The 23,619-nt window shown below is 40.8% G+C and overlaps 1 long non-coding RNA gene across 1 annotated transcript; it reads right to left on the bottom strand.

Annotated features, from left to right (window-relative positions):
- Positions 1-3,049: 3,049 nt before the first annotated feature.
- LOC311580563 lies at positions 3,050-23,288 on the bottom strand. Its single transcript, XR_014773510.1, has 3 exons — positions 23,067-23,288; positions 14,573-14,788; positions 3,050-3,107 (listed from the first exon to the last, which is right to left on the bottom strand). It is a non-coding gene; the product is annotated as an uncharacterized lncRNA (long non-coding RNA).
- Between the last annotated feature and the right edge of the window lie 331 nt (positions 23,289-23,619).

Raw genomic sequence — 23,619 nt, 5'->3', positions numbered from 1 at the left:
GGATGAAATGGTTTTCAGTCTGTGCTGTTTGGGTGATGTTGGACAGAAGGCATTGTCCACTTGTCCACCCAAGAACCCAATCATCCTTCACCATCAGATAAAGTCAAAAGCTACTTGGGTAGCAAAACCACTGTTTTGCACAATATGGAATGTATTAGAATAGGGCACAGCTTGATACACACACACACACACACACACACACACACACACACACACACACACACACATGAGGGGGAGTTTAACAATCTCTTACAATTTATATAAACATTACAGAATTGGCTAAAAATGGGGAAAACCAAGAATTGGCATAGGGAACTAAAACATCTGAGTGAACTCAAATTATCTCAGTCCCCAAATCTTGCTGATTTATCCTTTCAAAGAGAGGAGGCCTTCCTCCACTACAAAATGAAGCTCTCTCCGCCTTGATTGAAGCCCCCAAAATAACCTCTTCTGAGACTGTTTCTTGGCAGGGAGATGCCCATGCTCCACATGTCCCTGCCTACTGTAGTCACGCACTGCTGACTGACAGGGATGTATTCTCAGAAATAAATCATTAGGCAATTTCGTTATTGTGCAAACATGATACAACAACTTTCACAAACTTAGATGCCACAGGTCAATCAATGTGCATTCTTACTGTGAGCAGGAGGTGTAAGTTACATACTGTGCTTCAGCTTATGATCATGTCATACAATGGGTGGAGGTAGGAGAATAGCAAATTCAAAGCCAGAATGAGCCTTGACATCCTATCGGAAAACATCAAAGGCAAAGAGTGTAGCTCTAGAGTACTTGCCTAGCATGTGCAAGTCCTAGAATTCCATTCTTAGTACCACAAAACAAAAAATGAGGAGGAGACATTGACAGCATTGCTACATCAGTAACAGGACACACGGTTTCATAGTAACCTTTTGTCTACATGAAGTACCTAAGTATACTCTAAAATAACAATCACAGCGTCATGAATATACAACAGCCACAGTGTTGTTCATGATCCATTATTATATGATGTGCATAATTGCCTTGTTATACTTCTGTATGAATGACAGTGCAGTAGGTATACACTAGTATCACCACAGACATGCAAGAAGTGTGGTTTGCTATGATGTCACAATGTGTGCAATGTTATTAGGAAGCAGGACTTCATCAGCTCCACCATAATCTTATAGAATAACCATTATATTAAGCGGTCCATTATTGGCCAAAATGTCATTATACAATACATGGTTATATTTTTATTCTTTCCAGGATTATAACCAGGTATGGTAAAGGAGGAGAGCTGGGAGCTGCAGTGAGAACTTATATGTCAAAGACTTATAGAAAGAATATTTGTGGAAAAAAATAAAGTATGTGTCAGTAACAAATCATGTGCTTTACTTATTTAATCCCTTGGTTTGGAAAAGGCAAAGGGAAGGGGAGGGTGAGGAGGAGAGGAGAAGGGAAAGGAGGGAGGAGGAGGGAAGGAAAGAAAATGTTAAAGATTTGCAAGAGTTCCCACTGAGATGGGGAGAGAAGTGTGTGAGAGTGGACAGATTGATTATAAACACAACATCAGAGCTTGGATTGACTCAGATTTACTGGTAAGATATATTTTCTACCTGTTTAGGTGGTGTTGTAATAAGTACTTATTTTATTTTTTATGTTTGTAATCAGTAAATATTGGTAACAGTAATCATGTTTATTAAGATTACAATATGAAAGAAATTTATAGATATCAAAAACGTACAAAAACTTTACATGGTAAATATAGTCATAAAACTGTACACCATACCTTGATCTTCCATTTTTAGGAAAGCATATCTTTATTCACAGTTACATACACACACATACCTTTTTAGAAAATTGAGAAACTATAACAAATTGTGAGTTCAGACTGATAACACTTCATATTCTCTAAAATTTCTAGCATGAATATATCACTTTCTTCCAGAAAAAAAGAAAGGGATGGAACATTACCAAATTCATTTTATGAGGCCATAGTCTCATTGATACCTAAACCTAACAAAGACTCAACAAAGAAAGAGAATTTCAGACCAATTTCTCTGATGAACATCGATGCAAAAATACTAAATAAAATACTTGCAAAACGAATACAAGAGCACATCAAAGATATCATTCATCATGACCAAGTAGGCTTCATTCCAGGCGTGCAGGGATGGTTTAATATATGGAAATCCATCAATGTAATCCACCACATAAACAAACTGAAAATAAAAAACCACATGATCATCTCTTTAGATGCAGAGAAAGCATTTGATAAAATCCAACACCCATTCATGTTTAAAGTTTTAGAGAGATCAGGAATACAAGGCACTTTCCTCAACATAATAAAGGCTATATATAGGAAACCAATAGCCAAAATCAAAGTAAATGGTGAGATACTCAAGGAAATTCCTCTAAAATCAGGAACAAGGCAAGGCTGCCCACTCTCTCCATATCTCTTCAATATAGTACTCGAAGTTCTAGCCAGAGCAATAAGACAACAAAAGGAGATCAAGGGTAGTCAAATGGGAAAGGAGGAAGTCAAATTATCCCTATTTGCAGATGATATGATAGTCTACATAAATGACCCTCAAAATTCCACTAGAGAACTCCTACAGCTGATAAACACCTTCAGCAAATTGGCTGGATACAAAATTAACTCAAAAAAGTCTGTAGCCTTCCTATACACAAATGACAAGCTTGCAGAGGAAGAAATTAGGAAAACTACACCCTTCACATTAGCCACAAGCAATATAAAGTACTTAGGAGTTACTCTAACTAAGCAAGTGAAGGACTTGTTTGAAAAAAATTTCAAAACTCTAAAGAAAGAGATTGAAGATGACATGAGAAGATGGAATGATCTTCCTTGCTCATGGATCGGGAGAATTAACATAATAAAAATGGCCATCCTACCAAAAGCAATCTACAGATTCAATGCAATCCCTATCAAAATACCTACACAATTTTTCAATTAAAAATTTTAAATGGAAGGCTGAGGATATAGCTCAATGATAGAACACTTGCCTAGTATAAACAAGGCCCATCACTATAAATAAATGAATAAATAATTCACCAGAAGTTCATTGCGTTGTCTCAAGTTGCTTTGGGCAAGTTGGTTGGATAACAGCCTGTGAGAAACATAAAGAACAGTATTATCAGTACGGTGTGAAGAAAAGAAAGGAACCTGAATACACTGGGCAAAGGTTTCTGTTAAAATTCACAATGTATTCTATATATACTCTTCTTACATTATTTCAAAGAGTCCATGGCTATTGACATACAGATATGTGCAACAAAGACAGGAAAATATGCAACCTTTCAAAGATTGTTAGATACTATCTCTAAATGAACACCAATTCCTGGAGATCTAGAATGCCATTGTAAGTCACCAATCAAGGGATGAGTTGTGAAGACAAGATGCAAGTAGATTTCTGACCCCATTTTGTGGTGACAATTTCTTCTCTCTCTCTCTCTCTCTCTCTCTCTCTCTCTCTCTCTCTCTCTCTCTCTCTCTCTCTCTCTCTCTCTTAGATTTATTTATTATGTATATAGTATTCTGCCTGCATGCCAGAAGAGGGCATCATATCTCATTATAGATGGTTGTAAGCCACCATGTGGTTGCTGAGAATTGAACTCAGGACCATTGGAAGAATAGCCAATGCTCTTAACCTCTGAGCCACCTCTCCAGCCCCTGTGGTGACGATTTCTATTCCTGTGGGGATTCCCTGGACCAGACATACAAGGAAAGGAGCTGGTCCATGAGCTGTATTCTCATGCCATGCATCCTACAAAACAGCAAACCAAAAGCAATCCCATGCTTCACAGATGAAGTCATGGAGATAAATTTGGCCAACATAGTTCCAAAGAAACAAGAGGGCTGATGCAGACAGCATCTTCACACAACTCACCCATTTAGTCTACACAAAAGAAAGGTGGACCTTGAAAAATGATGTTGATTATCATAATCAGATGGTTATATTAAATACTCCTGCTGGTCCTGGAATAATCTCATTATTGAAGCAAATCAACAGATCCTGGTGCCTAATATAAATCTATCAACCTGACAATTTCGTTTCCTTTACAATAACTATAATTCACTTGAAACAATTTGCTTTCACTTAGAAGTACATCTTCACCATCTGATGACAGGTTGGTTCTCTGACTCTTTTATAATCTATTCCACAGACTCTAATCACCACACCATTGCATAAGTAAGATGTAAATAGCAGATACCGATATGTATTTGATACAGTATAGAGGAGTTAAAATTCAAAGATCTTTCCTCTGCCACCATTGAAAGTTTAACTATTCCACTATCTGAGGCCTATAAGGGCAGTCTCCCTAAAGCACAAGAGAATAGGATGCCTCATGAACACACCATAACTCCTCATGAAGCCTCTTTCAGTTTCAAGGGCAAAAGCCTTTACATTCATTTCAGCATCTTGGTCCAGTTACCAAATATTACACAGGGCCACCACCGCTTTTGAAGGAATCCCAGGACAATAGAAAGCCCTCCAGATGGTCCAGACCCAAAGAACATTTGGCTTTGAGACACAGCAGCCCCTGTAAGAAATGCAGAATGGAATGCCTGTTCAGAGTTCAGGGAAATTCTAGGAGAAGAATGGCTGTCTGAGTTCAGAGGACCTTGAGGCAAGGTTATGTTCCTGTGGATATGGTTATCACCCTTTAGAGGCAGGGTGCTTGGTATATTTACAGATCCTCTGCTACATTAAATGTATGACTGTGAGGCAACAAGTCACCAGGTATCCTGAGCTGACCGTCAAAAACTGGCTGTTCCCTGATTCATGAAGCCATTCGGCTGGATGTACCCAGCACTCAAGTACGCCCAGATCAAGCCTCATAGGGAGCTCAGTACACACAGCTGGGAAATTGGGGGAAAATTAAAGAACCTTGTTTGTTTGTTTGTTTGTTTGTTTATGGATTAGCCTCATGCTGATGCTGGTAGCACTCATGAGTTGATGGTTCAGCCATCACACCACCCTCTAGTAAAGAAAATGAAGGAACTTCAAATAGGAAGTGTTTAATTAAAGACTGTTCTTTTTACCATCCCTTTTGTTTGTTTTTCTTCTTCACTTTCTCTACAAGAGAGATAAGCAGAAGTATAGAAGTGCCAATGGTTTCTCCACATTATCAAAATCCTGGTGATGAAGGCTGATTACAAGGAGTTTGGTGAATAGGAACACACTCACAGAACGGACTTGAGCGTGTGGGGAGCAAATCTTCATAAAAGGGTCTTATGGAGAAGACTAAATAGTAAGGGGAGTAAAGAGAGTATCCTGTCAGTGTTTGCCAGGACCTCTCCCCAAGAGTCTAACTACTTCTTCATGCATTCACAGATAAGTAGCCATAGTAGTGCATGTGGAGGGGATGCCTGGACTGCTTCTGCCAGGACTGATGTCTCTGAACTCATGGCCCAACAAATCCATCAGGTCAGAGAAGAAATGAGTGAGAACTGGACTTCCTTCAACCTGGGAAAGGCAGCAGTGTCTCCTCTGGCAAGAAGCCACCAGGGCATAATGCTTTCATCCCTGCCAACTTCGTTAGTTGTTAAACCAACTGAAAAACAGCAACCTGGAAAAATGACAAGTGTATTCCATGGTGGCAATGTATCCACAGAATCAATAATCTGTACCTAACACCATTTCCTTCTTGCTGAAAAGCATCAGTCAGATTTCCAAGAAAAAGAAAGGAGCCTGACATTCTCACCTTTCCCTTTAGTGCCACACCCACTACACCTTTGTGCTTCCTGCACATGCAGTATTGGCTCTAGTTTCCCAGGGATAATAGTTCCTGGAGAGAAATTCCTTCAGAGGAGATTGCAGCAGAGATAGATCAAGTGTCACTTGTAATTGATAACTCACCATAATTCCAGGATGCCTGTCAAGCATCCTTGGTGGCTTTGACAAGGCATCCATTTGACTGTACAACTCTCAACAGGGGTACTTGGGTTTCCACTAAAAGCCTGGGAAGCAGTGGACACTTATGAATGACAAACATGCAGATAATGACACTACAGGACTGTTTTTCTCCATGCTCCACTAGAACAGTTCCTCCAGCCTGCCCTTCTTCCTTCAGTAGCCATTTTGGATTAGGTTGTTAGCAACTGATTGATAACTGATCATGCAGTAGAAGTACATTTGGAAACGTGTAGCCCAAACCCTTGAATTATGTGTGCTCTTTAACATAGCTCTCTCTACTAGGATCTTACCCAAAGAAAAGAAATAAATGCATCAGTCCAGAAAATGTATTTGCACATACATATCTTCATTTTAATTCATAACAATGCAAGTTCATATCAATTACTAACTAATGGTGACTAGGCAAAAAATTTTACCTTCTGATAATAAGTTGACATGTTACAGAACGTAGAGGGAACATGTCCTTCTCAAAGAAATTCAGTGATGAAGACATGCAGCCTAGTGTCTGTTCCCCTAAGAGGTTATTCATTTGTGTCATGATTGAATAGGAGGGCAAGGAATGACTGCTAAGAAGCTCAGAGTAGCCTAGCATGGCATCCTCAAGAAATGGGGTTAGGAAAACTAGACACTCACTTGTGAATGGATGAACAAGAACATGCACATAAATCTAGATTCCTTTCTCTCACTCTGCACAAAGTTAAACTTCAAATCGATTGAAGACCTTGATGTGAGGCTAGAGACACTGAAACTGTAAGATCTATGCCACTAATTGACAAATGAATTTCATAGAATTAAAAAGCATCCATGCAGAACTTGATGATCTGGGGTGGATTGGAAGTGGTGTTCCCTTTTTCTGAGGACTAGGAGGTGCAATGGGCGAGAAAGTGGGAGAGTGGGACTGGGAAGAGAGGAGGGATAGAGCTATGATCTCGATGTAATGTGAATAAATAAATAGTTTTTAAAATGCCAGGCAAGGTGGCACATGCCTTTAATCCCAACACTCTGGAGGCAGAGGTAGGCGAATCTCTGAGTTCAAGGCCAGCCTGGTCTACAAAGCAACTCCAGGACAGCCAGGCCTGTTACACAGAGAAGCCCTGTCTCAAAAAAAAAGAGAGAGAGAGAGAGAAAAATATAATAATAAAAATAAAAAAGCATCCATGCAGAAAAGACAAATTGATTGAATAAAACAACAAAAACCTATAGACTGGGAAAAATATTTTGCTACTACACCTCAAATAAAAGATTAATATCTAGCATATACAAAGAACTCAATAAAATAAATCAGCACAATTAATAAGCTAGCTAGCAAAATGTAGACAGTTCTCAGAAAATGGATTAAAATGGCCAATAACCATGTAAAAATGTTCAACACCCCTACCCATCAGAGGAATACAAATTAAACTACACTGAGATCCCTCCTCAGTCCAGTAAGAATAGCAGACATTAAGAATCCAAATTATTTTAACTCATTAAGTCCATTTGCAGTGCTTTATACTCTTGGGTGTCTATCCATTGGAGCACAGTCAACACACCAGGGCCCACCCCATTAATGAACGCTAGCTCTCTGTTTCCCAGCAGTTACCAATGCTCCTCTGCTAGGGGTTAGATTTCACTCCCACTTTCTTCCATGCCAGAATTTTATCTGGCTTGATTTTGTGCAGGTCTTATGCATGCTGTCTCAACCACCGCAGGCTTAAGCATACAACTGCCCTGTTTTGTCTGGAACACATTGGTTTTTTGTTGTAGTCATCTACTGCCTCTGGCGTTTATAGCCTTTCTATCTTCTCTTCCTCAAAGAACCCTGAACCTTGCGGGCAGGAGATGGGTGGGTTTAGAATGGTGTGGACAGATCTAGGAGGAGTTGGAAGACGGGTAAATAATGTTATGCATAAAATATTCAAAGAATTAACAAAATGCTTTGAAACGAATGGAAGGAAGCAAGTATTTTATAATAAATATCTATATGAAATATTAAAAGAAAAATAACAACAAATGCTGTCAAAGGTGCCGAGAAAAAGAGACTGCTGGTTGGGATGTAAACCAGTGAGATCACTGTGGAAATCAGAGCAGAGGCTGAAGCTAAAGAGACAGCCTAAGACCAGACCAAAAGCAAAGCCACCTTCAACGTAATAAGATGTGGGGGTTTCCCTGTGACTTTTAGAGATCAGCCTCCTCCAGAGTAGCATTTGTGAGATTTAGACTTTCTTGGGGATTCTGATCAGTTATAAATAGAGACACTAAGGGCAACCTTATAGGGAAGAATTATCCTCCTGGTTACTTTAGCATGTTAGATGGTTAAAGCACAGTTTAAAGCTAGAGGGTCACAGAGCATGGTGTCCAGCCAATATCACTGGACTAGCCTCCTCCTCTTCCTCCTGCTCCTCCTCCTCCACCTCTTCCTCCTCCTCCTCTTCCTCCTCCTCCTCCTCCTCCTCCTCCTCCTCCTCCTCCTCCTCCTCCGGTGGCTTTATCATCTGACACCAACTCTCTCTTCATCTCTATAGTAATTGCAGGACAAACAGGCTTATCCCAGAGCAGCTTGGGCCTCTAAAACAAAATACTCAGCTTTCGTTGGACTCCATCTCCAGTGAAAAATTCATGGAAGCTCTTCCCCACCCAGCTCCAGACAGGAAAAGAACCTCACACAGATGCAAGCTTGCCTTCCATTGCTGCTGACTCAGAGGAAGATTGGTGAATTTGAGCTGTGTGTCAGCTAAAAGTCGGCTGAGCAACAAGGAAATGTCTCTGGCCTTACTTCAGTCAGATACACCTTGTCTTGTGCAACAGGTGTGTTACTTAAAAGGGAGTAGGGGTGAAAGCACACACTAGCAATTTTAATTCACTAGAGGGTTAGCTATTTAGAGGACCCTGTTGTAAATCCTTTCACAAACTGGGGAACATTTAAGTAATTACCCTCTAATTTATGTTCTCTGTGAGGTCAGCTATTTAAATGGCTGCCTTTCTTAATTTGCAGCACACTCGAATTTATAGTATGTCTCTAGAACTCATTCTGACCAGGAAATGCATTTCTTCCTTTCTTAACAGAAGGGAAAAAACAGTATTTTGGAGAAAGGGGGAGAAGATGCCTATTATTTCGGCAACTGTTGAAATGTTTATTTCAAAAAGGATTCTTATAGAATGCATGGAACTTAATTATGTCCTGGGATCAAACTGTCATATCTTAAAACATGGTGTTGACATGTTTTATGTTCCTGTAATCACTATGCAATCTTTTAACCCCTCTAATTTGTATTCAGTCTGGTCATAAGTTGCTAAGCATATCTGTCTTAGAGTTTCTACTGCTCTGATGAAACACCATGACCGAAAACAAGTTAAAGAGGAAAGGGTTTATTTGGTTTACACTTCCACACTACAGTCCATCATTGAAGGAAGTCAGGACAGAAACTCAAGCAGGGCTGAAACCTGGAAGCAGGAGCTGAGGCCATAGAGGGTGCTGCTTACTGGCTTCCTCCCCATAGCTTGCTCAGCCTGCTTTCTTGTAGAACCTAGGACCGCCAGCCCAGGGATGGTACCACCCACAATGGACTTGACCTAACCCCATCAATCTCTAATTAAGAAAACACTTTATTTATGGGTCTGACCTAGGTCATCTGCATATATCTTATAGCTGTATAGCTTGATGTTCTTGTGTGATTCTCAACAATGGGAGTTGGGTGTGTCTCTGACTCTTTTGCTTGTGCTTGGAGCCCTTTTCCTCCTACTGGGTTGCCACATCCAACAGTAATATGAGAGTTTGTACCCAGTCTTACTGTATCCTGTCAAGCTATGTTCAGTGAGTATCCTTAGGAGACCTGCTTTTTTGTAAAAGAGAATAGAAGAGGAGTTGATCTAGAGGAGAGGGGAGGCAAGGGAACGGACTTGGAGCAATGGAGACAGAGAAAATGTTGGTCTGAATGTAATGAATAAGGGAAGAATCAAAGTTTATTTTTTAAAAAAAGAAAAGAAAATGCCTTATGGAGGCCTTTACTCAGTCAAAGTTTCCTCCTTTCATATAACTCTAGGTTGTGTCAAGCTGACACAAGACAAGCCAGAACACATGTATTTTTATTTCTCATTTAACTTAACAGGAAAACTATCTCCCAGGTTAAGTTAATGATAGATGTATGAGAAAATATTGGGAAAAGATTTACTCAATGATTATCTTCTATACCTGCCAGAAATCCAAAATAAATACTGAAAACATTGATCTGAGTTTGTAACAAGAGAGCTTTCAACTGTAGGACCTTAGAAAACTGGGGCACAAACAGATTTAGGGCAGGAAGAATTTATCTGAGTTGATTGGAAGTACAAATGGAGAAACACAAATTTCAGACAGCCTGAAGTGTGCTCCCATGTCCAGCAGGTTCCAAGCAAGTTAATACAAACATTACAAGTAGGAAGTGGCTGGTATTGGCTGTTTGTAAAGAATTTAGACTAGTGCAGATAGGAAGAGGCTTGCTAACTTGGAGAAGATTCATGGAATGGTTTTCAGAAAAGGAAATTGGAAAGACTAAAAGAACTGGAATAGGAATAGGGTCTAGATGACCATGCTGGCCACCTGTGGAGTTGGAATGTTCAGATGTGGTGAAAACTACACGTTTTGGTATGTAACCTATGGACTACACAAGTTGCATGGTCACATTTGACCATAGCTTTGCTGTAGCATAATGTGTCATGTTCTCTAAGCCTGATATTATATGTTGAATGAAGTATGTTTTACTTTGATTTTAATTTACCTGTGCTCAACTTGGTCTTCATCTGAGGGAAAGTGGCATGACATGGAAAGATGCCAGCATGTTCAGCATGGCATGGCAGGATACACTAGAATGCATAGTCAACAGTGCCTCAAGAAATCATCCTTCATGATGAACCCAGAAAGTCATTGGTATGCTTCCAGAGCATGGTGAGAGAGCGGTCACCAAATAGCACAGTACAGATCCTGGGCACATACTGGTTCAAACCAGTATGAAAGGAACACCACAAAGCTCTCACTCTCGCTTTGCTGCCTGAAGATACAAAGAGATGATTGTCTATGGCCCCTGAAGAACCTTACAGAACCTGAATTTTCAGGCTCCCCTCAACTTCTAGTCTCCTGATCTGTGTAATATAAAAGATATTTCTGTTGTGGAGGCACCACCCAATGCATGGCATTCTATTATAGCAACTAGATTGGACTGAGGTGACTATCACCCTTGAAGCCTGAGAGACCACTGCATGCAGTGTTGCCAGTGCTTCTCCCTGCAAAGCCATCTCAGCTGCACCCTTCTGAGAATGCCTGCACACTTCAGTCCTCTAAGACTGCAGGGCTTGGCTACCCACAGGCTGCTGCATCACAGAACAGGTGGGTCATAACAATGGCTGTTCACATCTTCCTCCACATCTCTGGCCTCCTACTAAGTGTCTTCTGGTATCAGAGATGCTCACAACATCTTCTCAGTAGTCTGGCAAGAGCAACTGAAAAGTACATATTTTGGAAGCAAGCCTTCCAGGAACTCAGTGGACTATCATGGGGATAGTCCACTAGTAAGTGACCTGCAGCCACCTCATAAGTGACTTTCTCCCCAAGTCCCCTCTTATGCCTCCTGGAGACCTTGCTCCAATAACCTAAGTGCATGCTAATATTTCTATGTCCTATCTTCTGGGTGGACACAATGTAAAAGAGTTGGTGACTGTTTTACTCTCAAAAGTAGGATGAAGTCCTAACTCCCAGTGAGGTTGTATTTGAAGATGGGATCATGACAGAAGTAATTATGGTTTAATGAGGCCATATAGGGATGCTTTTGATCTAACAGAATTAATGTTCTTACATATATACTACACACACACACACACACACACACACACACACACACACACACACAAACAAGAGGTCTGTTGCAAAGAAAGAAAGAATTCAGCTATCTACAGGCCAAAACAATGTGTCCTCAGCACCAGAAATCAACCCCGACAGCATCTTGACCTTGACTTTAGGACTCCAAAGCTGAGAGAAGTGAGGAAATAAAACCAGGATTGTGGGGGAGCATAACATATTGGGTGCTTACTACGTCAATCTACTTAATTATAAACAATGTCAAGAAATCTTGGAGGACTTCTTTCTATATAGGGGAGGCAGGGATGATATGTAACTAAAACACTTTACAGCCAGGATTAAAACATGGGTTTGCTTGGGCTCTCTGGCTTTGGTTTCATATCATATAAATGTGTTAATTTGAAGTATCAGACTTAAGTTCATGATAAACAGACACTAAATTTGTTCTGGTACCATTGAATTCTCTGTCACAATGTGGAATCAAATCTTAACCAATTAAATATCAGTTTTTCTGGTCTAACCTGAGGATATATTGAGAAAACAGACCCAAAAGTTTTATGGCTATGAAATACCATCTAAGTATAAGACCTTTTATTAGATACTTATTGTATATTGTTAAAGGACAAAGCTGCTGAATGGAGTATTTATTCTTCTGGAAAAAAAATGAGGATTCTGTGTTTTATAGATTATAATATAATTATCACATTCCTCCCCTTTCCTACTTCCAAATGCTTCCATATTTGTTTATCCCACTCTCCTTCAAATTCATGGCCTCTCTTTTGTCACTAATTATTATTACATGCATGCAAGGCATGTGTGGGGTGTGTGTGTGTGTGTGCATGTGTCTAGTGTGTGTGTATGCATGTATGTATGGTGTGATGTGTGTGTGTGGTGTGGTATATGTGTATGTGTGTGGTGTGTGTGTGTGCATATCCATGTGGTATGGTATGTGTGGGGTGGGATGTGGGTGTGGTATGTGTGGTGTGTGTGGTATGTGTGTATGTGGTGTGTATGTGTGCATGTGTCTGGTGTGTGTGTATGATTGCATGTGTGTGTGTGTGTGTGTGTGTGTGTGTGTGTGTGTGTGTGTAATCTCCTAATCAGTCTGAACATTGTTACTTGTATGTTGTTTTCAGGAATGGCCATTTGGCATTGGACTACTAATTGACTTTCTCTTTCCTAGGGAAGGCCACCTCTCCTGATGCCAGCTTCCTTTGGATGCCTGTAGCTCTTTGTGTTGAGATCTTGTGGGCTTCTCCCATCCACTTTGTCATGCCCAGTGAATACATCTACAAAACACTCCCACACCTAAGGCTCAGAGAACATTTCGGAAAAGGGGCAGAAAGAGTGTAAGGACTAGAGTCTGATCAGGAAGTGTGCTGTGAGACTGCCTCCTAGTAATATCAGAAGCTACACCTGTAAAGTCCCACTAACATGTCTGCCAAACATGAGCTGAGCAAGGGCACAGAGCGAGCTATAATACCAATCTTTAACAGTTAGTGCATTTGTATGAGATAGATTGAGTCTTACCACATTTCCCACCATTAACGTGCGGAACTGTTATGCTCCATGAGACAGTATGAGTAGACAGGACCTTTGAGAACTACTGAGACAGTCAGTGAAGGGCCCTGGATGGATGAGTGTCCACATAAGAAGAGGGAGAGAGTCATGTGTCCATCTGCTTCTGTCTTTGAGACCACAAAAGGAAAACGCAACCACCTCAAAGCAGGAATCGGGCTTCGTCAGACACTGCCTGCCAGCGCCATGATGTCAGAAGCCCGGAGCCCATCCTCAGAACCATGTGTTTTTGTTAGCTCTAAACACTGTATGTTTACTCCTTGCACTGAGAATCTATTTTTAAAACATTTTTATATAAACTTTGTGAGAGAAAACTGATCGTGAAGCCACAGTGTTATCTGAAGTGTGAGGATATAGATAAGTGGTTATTTTAAACTGCTGAAAACATATGCGCTAATGCTATATTGGGTTACTTTGTTTATCTCACATGACAAATTGTTTTTAAAATGCACATAGTTTTGTGGTAGCTTAATACTGGCTGAGGCATTACCATTGGGTATTTCTGTGAACTATTTACTTCAATTAATATCAAATTTGCTTTGGTTAACATCAAAATATATTTTCAGTTTTTCCTTCTGGTAAAAAGAAAAAAGAAAACTAGGCAACACAAAGGCTAGCTAAGACTATGTGGCAAGACCTTGTCTTGAAAGTCTCTAAAGTAATAAAATGTATCAATACAAAAGCTAAATAAGAAGTCATAGAATAAGATAAAGTGACAGAGCACGGCAGAATGTTCAGATGACTCAGCGGCCACCCAGTGCAAACTCAAACCAATCCAGGACTTGAGGGTGGTGATCAGATGAGAGAGCTGAGTGCACCCCAGCTGATCTCCTTTACTGAGGCCTGGCACTCACTAGGAAGAGCAGTACTGGATCTTTGAGGCACCCCTGTTCATGGCTGTAGCACTCGCCCCAGGGCCCTCACAGGCACTGAGGCTTCTCCTCCAGGCCCTGCTTCCAGATCACAAGCTCAGCAAAGCTTACATGAAGCATGAAATTCCTGACCTGATGGAACCAGATAACACCCTGAACAGGACAGTGAGAGGCAGCTATCATACACAGAAACTTGAGAAGGAATATAATTAATTACCTGAGTATAAAAGGGGTGCAGGTTAGCAGCTTCCCAAATGAGAAGATGACAGAGACAGTTTGCTACCTGAGCAGTCACCCAAAACGCTCTATAACGTTGGAGCATCATCTTCAGCCTTCTGGCCCAATATATCTGACAGACATATTTGTGAGACAGGAACTATTGAGGACTTGCTTACCCTGTCTTGGTAGAGTTTGGCTGTGGGCTCTGCCTGTATCCAAGCTTGCCCTCTTTTAAGAAGAATTCTGTATGTGGCAGAAATGAGGACATTTTGTCCAGTGGCTGGTTTACCACATTTGAAGCCGTCTCCATAAGGACCTTCTTTGATGCTCATCATCTTCTTTGAGGTAGGCTGGGTGTTGCCAGGAGTTAACCTATCTCGTGGTCAGTGAATCTTTAAAATAACAAAAAAATTTTAAATGTTGATAAATCATGGTCATATTAATTACTAGTCTATTTTTATCACAGGAATATATGTCTTAGGAGCAACAGTAAGTATGATTCTATAGAAAGATGAAGTAAAATAGGTAGAAAATGTCTTCAAAAACCTCTGGAAATATTTATTTTAGTGTATCTATAGTGAATTTTCAGAGTTGTTTTTTGTGATGATTCCCTGGACTGCAGTCTAACATTGTCTAACATGGCATTTATATTGTATCTCTGTTTAAAGAAATATACAAATAGTGTGAAGTATACAAAAGAGGTGCATAGGTTTTAGGGCAGAGCTGTCATTTTACACAAGGGGCAGGTAACACACATACAAACAGGCACACATGCATACATAACACACACACACACACACACACACACTTATCTAAGCCCAATTACAGAACCATTTTCATCCTCCTGAACTCACTAAGCCCCTTGGAATCCTCTGGTGGTTCCAAGCATGCTGAATCTGAGATGGAAGGATGGAGAGTTGACCAAGGGCAGTCACAGAACGGATCAGAGAGGTGAGACCATGGAAACAGAGATCGGCAATGTAGCCCTGAGCTGAGGACTCTGGGTAGTCACAAGAAGCTGAAAACAACAAGGGACAAATATTTCCTTGAGCTTTCACAAGAAGCAGTTGTGAGAGTACCAGCTTCCAGTCCTCTGAGATCTACTCTGGACTTGTGATTGACAATATGATAATAAATTGGTGTTGTTTTCAGTGAGCTACCTCATCTGCAGAGATTTGTCAAAGTTAACTGTAAAAATTAACAACTGTCTTTATGTGACTGGGAGTTTCTCAAACCACAGTGGGTGAAGCCCATGTTTTATTCCTCCAAAAATTTTAGCTCCATGTGCAGCAAGGAAAAACTAAAGGGAACACAGTGGGCCACTGGTATGTGTAGGTGTCCCTGGGTACCCCACTGTCAAATACTGGCATCACCTTCACTGAGCTAAAAACAGGGCTGTAGTGTTCTTGGCATCATAGCTAATGGTGATGGCAATCTTTTTAAGTTTTTTTTTTTCCTAAGCTCCCTTTTAAAACAGTTCTCATACCTGTTGGGGTACATTGTATGAAGGTGTCTCCATATATTCAATTGTTAATTCTGTGCCAGCAGAAAGCTAAATGCTGGGAAAATCTTAGTACTGTTCCTTCTTCACTTGCCTAAGGCATTCCAGAATTGTACCTGTCCCCTTTAATAAAGGACTGACGTCCAATATCTGGGCAGGAAGTGGAAGGCAGAACTTCCGGGCAAAGAGAAAGGCATGATGGGAGAAGATTCAGACACAGGAAATTTGCCAGTGGCACATGCAGGTGAAGGGATGCATGTGACTGGAAGTAGAGAGATAGAGCTGGCTTCATGGTGGGACGCAGTTCCAGGACTAGTCAGGTTAAGCTAGAAAACTGGCTGAGAATCTGAGTCATTATTTGTATTGCTGGCTGTTCCTATACCCCACTATTCATACCACCATTCCTACACATTTATCAGCATTTAGATTTAGACATGTGACTCACTACAATTGTGGGACATTACACATTAACCATTTGTGCTACTTATGTCTAACTTAACCATAAAAATCTCAGAAATTTGTTCACTTACTTTCCCCAGAACTCATAGTTTCAGCTATCCATGGGTGCTAGTGTTTAGATTAAATAGCATAATGTTGTGGAAGCCACAAATGGGTGAAAACACAGACTGTGTGATAGTGGCTGTGCAAGCATCTACAGCCATGCTCCTTGGGCCTGATTTTCTTGTAGAAATGTTGCTCTATCTTCTGCAATGTCTACCATGTATTTTATTTTATTGTGGGTGCAGTAGAATATCTTCATTTTAAGAAAACAAACAGAAAAGTTTCAAACTTAAAAAATGGGGGTAGGAAATCATTGAACATAAATTGGGCAGGCAAAGCCCAGTACCACACTGAAGTGAGTACTGTGGTTTTTGGAGCAAAGAAGCCATACTGCCTAATGTTCCCACCTGAGTCCAGCATGGGATGCTCACTTTCCTCTTGCCTTGTCAAGGGACTCTGGAGTCAGATAAGGAAAGCTACATGGCCCAGAAGACATGGCCTCTATTGACATCTGTCCTGAGTGGCGCCTACTCATTGAAGAAGAAGTCTGGAAGTGCTTGGTCATGGTTGCCTCATGGGAACATGTGGCTTTCATGAAAAAGCAAACAAACAAAGGTGTGGATCATCCACATGTTGGCTTTACATAGCACCAGAACTGATCTGCCTTCCACATGTTGACCACTGTAGTGATGAAAGTGGCCAGTATGTGATAAGTAGAGGAATGGACCATTTTCATCCCACAGTTGCTGCTCAAACTGAACCAGAGGTCAGTGACCTGGCTTGGTTTGTTTCATCTATATGTGTGAGTGTCTTTTGGGCTGGAGAACTGGCTTGTCTCCTCATACCCACAGCTAGGACATACTCTGAAGTCTGAAGTTATCTGTCTTCTTTTCCTAAACTGTGAAAATGTCTTTGATCACTGGAGTTTGACACAGTTTCCAATGTGAGTTTATTAAAACATTTTTTAAAACAACTCACATTAGAGACTCTTTTCACATGAAAGCTTTATGGCTGAGATGTCACATATATTTTACCGTTCATTATAAAAATCATCTATACTAAAGGGGAAGAAATGACATAATCTTCTGTAAGTTGCAAATGAGCAAAAACACAAATCCTAAAGGCTATTTGTTCACATTTTCAAATACTGAACAAACATCTGCTTCTCTCAAAATTAGCTTGAACCAAAAGGACCTAGTGGTCCTGGAAGTCCCAATGCCAGATAAGCTGAATGAGAGAACTGGAAGGGAGAGGAGAAATAGCTCTGATTTGCTAGAACTAGAATGATAATCAGGTAATAGTCAGAGCTAAGACCCACATTAAAGATGTTTTGCGCTCTTCGCACAGTGATTATATTCCATCGGTGTTAAAGATGTACTCACAGGTGACTTGTCACACATCAGGAAAGCCAAATCACAAATCCCTGGGATGAGGTAAGCAGTGACCCCACCAGCCGCTTACTAGACTGTAACTAGTGCCCTCACTCATCCCTCTTTTCCTGTTGTGTATCCTGATCCTCTCCCCTTGTCACACTTATTTCTATTGAATCGAAGGCCCCAGAAGGACCAAGAAAATGCAGCTAGGTTGGGAAAAGCCTTTGCAGGGATGAGTGACCCAACATGGCCACAGGCTACACAATCCCAACTGACTGACCGTCTGCTGTCATTAGGGACTGGAAGCCTCCTGCCCCACAGACAGCCCAAGTATTGAAGGTTTCCCCTTGGCACTGCTAACAGGTAATTCCTAGAGGGATGTCATAAATCACTGCATCATAAATACTCAAAGTGAAGGCCTTGTCTTCCATTTCCTTCTTTTTCATAGTCAGACATGAGGGGACTGAGACTCCTGCACACACTTTTCAGTCATAAACTACATGCCACAGAGCCTGATTAAAAGCCAATCATTCATGGGTTCACCACAGTGAGCCAAACTAAACCTTTTCCCTTTGTGAGGTTAATTATCTCAGGTGTACATCACAGTAATGAGCCCACTAGCAAACATGCCACTTAAAGACAGGGCCCTGAGCCACATCATCACCGTATGTCCTGTCCCTATAAACTGAGTAGCATGTATTGATCATCTGTTTCCTCTCAGTCCCTGGGCTCTACACCCCCACCCAGAAGCTATAAGGGGGTAGGAAAAAAAATCACACAACATATCAATGTCATAATTCAAAGAGCTATGACATGTGCTATTACAGTAGAGCCACAACACAAAAATATGAAGCTTCTGGAATACCACAAAACTTTCCTGGAAGGTGATAGCCAAGTTGAGACCCAGGTAAAGAAGAGTCAAGTGGGGAAAGAATAGGAATGGTGATAAATGGAGTGGCAGTATTAAAATGAAAACAAATATTAAAGAAATGAGGCTGGAAAAATTGATGGAAGTCAGAATGTGCCAAAGCTATGTGAAGAGACCCAGATTTAGCATTCACTGTTGAGTGTTGAGGAACATGGCATGCCTAGATGTGTCTCAAAATGTTTGTGTTGCTTTGCAAGATGGTAAATGGAGAGGAGAAAAGTGAGAGAGAGAGAGAGAGAGAGAGAGAGAGAGAGAGAGAGAGAGAGAGAGAGAGAGAGATGAAATATTAAGTATAATTTGGACCTTGGACAAGAGGACACTTTGACTCCATTCATTTATCCATGCCACACTTTTTAGTAGAACTTCTACTACTTGAAGAATAATAGGACCACACAAATTAAAGTGTCCAGTTCAAGCTCTCACTTTTATGGAATAAAATTAGCTTAATTGCAGAAATGCATCAGTACAAAACAAGGTCATTGCTAAGAAAGATGGATCTGAATGAAGGAAAGAAAGAAAGAAAAAGAGGAAGCTCAGTTGCAAGATGATAGTGCCTCTACAATAAGTGATCCTATGGATGATGAAGATTGCAGTGCATGGATTGCTTGACTTTGGGGGAGGTTGAGGTGTGGTTTCTCTGGCAACTAGGTGAGGAAGGAACACTCACAGAGGTACAGGTTTGGAAGGAGAAGTGTAGATGATGTCACAAATCAGATTTTGACATCTTGAATTTGAAGGACATACATTAAAGGGGGGAAGATATGAAGAGGCACGTACACTCCTTCAGGTGCATATATGGAGTATAAGTGTCCCCAAGAACATTCTTTGACATAACATTGCAATGGCTCATTAGAGCTCAAGGAGAGAACTCACTGTTTGAGATGGAGGAAATCGCCTCTTCTTAGTCAGATCACAATGCTTTCTGTGTCCATCACAACAGAAGACTTGCAATGTCTTTCCTGGAATTAAAGTAGCTGTGTGCCATCTCATTTTCATAGCTGTTCTTATAAACAGATGACACTTAAGAATCTTGAATGGAGTTGACGAAATGGGTGGTCAAGAAGCCAAAAAATTGAATTTATATGCAAGGTAATAAATCTACAAAGTCTGTCTTGTACATTAATAAACAAGACACTGGCTATATGGTATGGTTTTGTAGCTTTTCAAATCTATATAAATGTATTTATGTTCATGCAAAACTTTACATACATTACTCAGGTTACTAGTAAAGATTTGGAATGTGGACTCTATGAATAGATGGCTTTATTTGCTATAAACACAATAAGTTTACATACAGCCATAAAAAAAACAACAAGCCACAGATGTAAAAATATTTCTACAAATAACAACTGAATTCTGTGCTGAACACTTGTTTTTTCATCAACTTTTTAATGAATTCTAATGGCTCTAGTAAATCAATGTTTTCTGACTTGGATCCTGCCTATCAAACAATTGTTTTTGAAGCTGCTTCAATGATTTCCATACCTTCTCAATCAACTTGCTTCCTGAGACCACACAGGGCATCTTTTAAAGCCAGAAGCAGACTCACCACATGCCACTAAGGTTTATAAGGTTTAGAGGTACCTTCTACCTGACAGGTTCGTATGTTAGGATCTTGGTCCTTAATATGGAAATACCTGGACTGAGAGAAATATTCAAAATACACATCCTGGCACAATGATGTGAGGTCATTTGGGGCACGCCCCCTGAAGCCAGTCAGTTATTGCCCTTTTGGAATGAGATCTTCCAAGAGAAATTTGTTTAAAAATCTCTGGTACATTTACACAGTGGAATATTACTCAGCTATTAAAAACAAGGAAATCTTGAAATTTGTAGGCAAATGGATGGAACTAGAAACAACCATCCTGAGTGAAGTAATCCAGACTCAGAAAGACATGCATGCTATATACTCACTTATAAGGAGATATTATCCACATAATACAGGATAACCACACTACAATCACAGACACAAAGAAGCTGAAAAACAAAGAGGACCCTAGGGAGAATGCTTAAATGTCATTCAGAAAGGCAAATAGAATAAACACCTGAAGCAGTTGAAGAGAAGGAACAGGAAGGGAGACTACCATAGAGGTCCTCTGAAAGACTCCACCCAGCAGGGGATCCCAGCAGATGCTGAGACTCACAGCCAAACTTCCAGGTGGAGCACAGGGAGTCTTATGCAAGAGTTGGGCAATAGAAGGACTTGGAGGGGTCAGAGCTCCACAAAGAGACCAATGAAGCCAACAAATCTGGGCATAAGAGGGTGCTGCTGCAGAGACTGATGCATCTACCAATAACCATGCATGGTGAGGATCTAGAACCCCCTGCACACATGAATCGATAGGCAGCACAGTCTGATTTTGTGTCCCATAACATGGGGAGTAGGGCCTATCTCTAACATGGACTCTGGTATCTTCCTTTGCAGGGCAGCCTTGCCAGGCCACAGAGGAAGAGGATGCAGGAAGTCCTTGATGACACTTGAGAGGTTGGAGTCAGATGATAGGGGAGAAGGGCTCCCCCTTTCTGAGGACTAGGAGAAGGAGGGAGAGGGTATGAGGGAAGGAAGGTAGGACCAAGAGGCAAGGAGAGAGGGGCCTACAGTCAGGATATAAAGTGAACAAATGAAAAAATGTAAATAAATAAACAAACAACTTGAGCCTCTATAGATCAGTGCCTAAGGGCTCAAGCATCATCAGAAAGACTTTCTCTGGCAGCTGATAGGAAGGGATGTACAGACCCTCAGTCAAACATTAGGTGGAGGGAAAGCCCACATTAGAGATCTCCATTGCATCCCTCCCTCAGAGCTCTGGGAACCCTGCAGAAGAAGAGGAAAGAATTGTGGGATCCAGAGGGGTCAACAAAACCAGGATGCCACAGCCTGAACGGTAAACTAAACAGAGTCGTAGAGGCTCACAGAGACAGAAGTGCCAATCATGGAGCTACATGAGTCTGCACTCGATCCTCTGCAAATATGCTATAGTTGTTACCTAGACCTTAACTATAGTTAAAGTACAAAGCCAGCAGTATGAGTCTCATGTTCTTGGTAATGTTGGGAATCTTAAGCAAAGTAATATTAATCTCAAATAGTTAAAGACCTGGTAAAACATAGTGTGAAATCTACTGGGTTTGCCTGGTATTTTGGAGTCAAAAGTCTGATGTTGAAGGTCAAATGAACTATGATACATAAGGCAATGAGTTATATCAGTTTAGTACAAAGCCATAAGTTTTTATATAAATGGAGTTTTGTACCCTTTTCCTCCTATTGAGTTGACTCACGCAACCCTAATATGAAGGTTTGTGTCTTGTCTGATTGTAACGTGTTGTGCCATGCTCCGTTAATATCCCTGGGAGGCCTGCTCTTTTCTAAAGGGAACCAGAGGAGAAGTGGATCTGAGGGAGATGGGCAATGGGGGTGCATGGCCACTGGGAGGAGTGAATGGAGAGGAAACTGTGCTCAGGATGTGACATATGAGAGAAGAATACAAAGAAAAAGACAAAAAGAAAAAAAATTTAAATGAACCTCACAGTGATAGTCTAGAACGGCCATAGAGGAAGCTGCTCCTTCAGTGGGTCTTACAGCAGCTACGTCTGATCATAACAACCTTGCTGCTAAAACCGTAAATACAGAAATACAGCGAAGACTAAATAGAATTCTGTCAAAAGCATCAATACATTTATTATCATAGACTACAATGTTATTATAGAACCATCCAGCTTATTAAACCATGCAGTGCAGTGAGGAGAATTGCATTGAAACTATGTACAGAATACTCACATGTTGCTTTTTTTTTTCTCCATATTAAATATCATTCACAGCCCTGGAATTGGTTTGGAAGTTAACATGCTTGCTATACATCAGTGAGGACCTGAATTCAGATCCCCAGAGCCCGTGTAAAGCCAGGAGCACCTTCAAACATCCCAGTACTCTCAGGGGGAGGCGGGAGGCCAGGACAGGAGAGTCCTCAGAAGCTCATGGACCAGCTAGATTGCCATGTGTGGCAATAAAAGAGAGACTTTTTCAAACAAGGTATAAGACAAGAAATGCCAGCTAAGGTTATCCTCTGACCTCCACGTATGTCACAACATGAAGAGAGAGAGAAAGAGAGAGAGAGAGAGAGAGAGAGAGAGAGAGAGAGAGAGAGAGAGAGAGAGAGAGAGAGAGCACAGAGATGCTTTTTAATCATAGGACTATTACTGGAATAGTCCTGCATACTCAAATATTCATTTGGACCATACTCTTGTCAGCCTAATACTAAACATAGAATAGAATACTACGAGTCCTAAAATAACACAAAAATGCAAATATATGTAAGCTATTTTTACTTTTACGTTTAAAAACATTTTAACTTTTTGAGATCTTAAAATACCTTGGCACATCCTGGTGGTTCTTCCCCAACTTGAATAATTAGTGAGCAGCCAATCAGAAAGGCTAGCTGCACCTCCCTTGCTCTTGTACATAGTCAATCATCTTTGTCTCCACCATAACAAGGTAACCCAGGTAATGTCACTCAGCCATGGTCACTTCCAGCAAGTTGCCATTAGCCTTGGAATAGAGTCACTGCACAACATGTCAGCAGGCATGTAAAGGATACCTGTGTAATAGACCAAATATGAGTGAGTGTCAGCGTTACCAGTGGGTGTTTGAAAGACTTAAAGCCAAGCTCTGTCAAGTCAGAGTCAAGTTCCACTAAATGTCACCTTCCAATACCCAAGGATGTCCAGTAATGTCTACTACCTTCTCAGGTAAGCCAGAAAAGGAGCTTCACTCCACTTCTTCCTTCAGAATAATCTTGGTCTATTTTGTAACTTATTTTTATCACCTACACTTTCACTAAGAGGAAATTTTAAAGTGATTGTCTCTATCATTAACCGGATTTCCTTCTGAATTTCATGAGCAAAGAGTAAATGGGCACCTAGCAG

The sequence above is a fragment of the Acomys minous genome (assembly GCF_964271855.1).
Source record: "Acomys minous genome assembly, chromosome: 13".
Taxonomy (NCBI): domain Eukaryota; kingdom Metazoa; phylum Chordata; class Mammalia; order Rodentia; family Muridae; genus Acomys; species Acomys minous.
The sequence above is the reverse complement of the archived record's forward strand: the minus strand, read 5'-3'. Positions and strand labels throughout refer to the sequence as shown.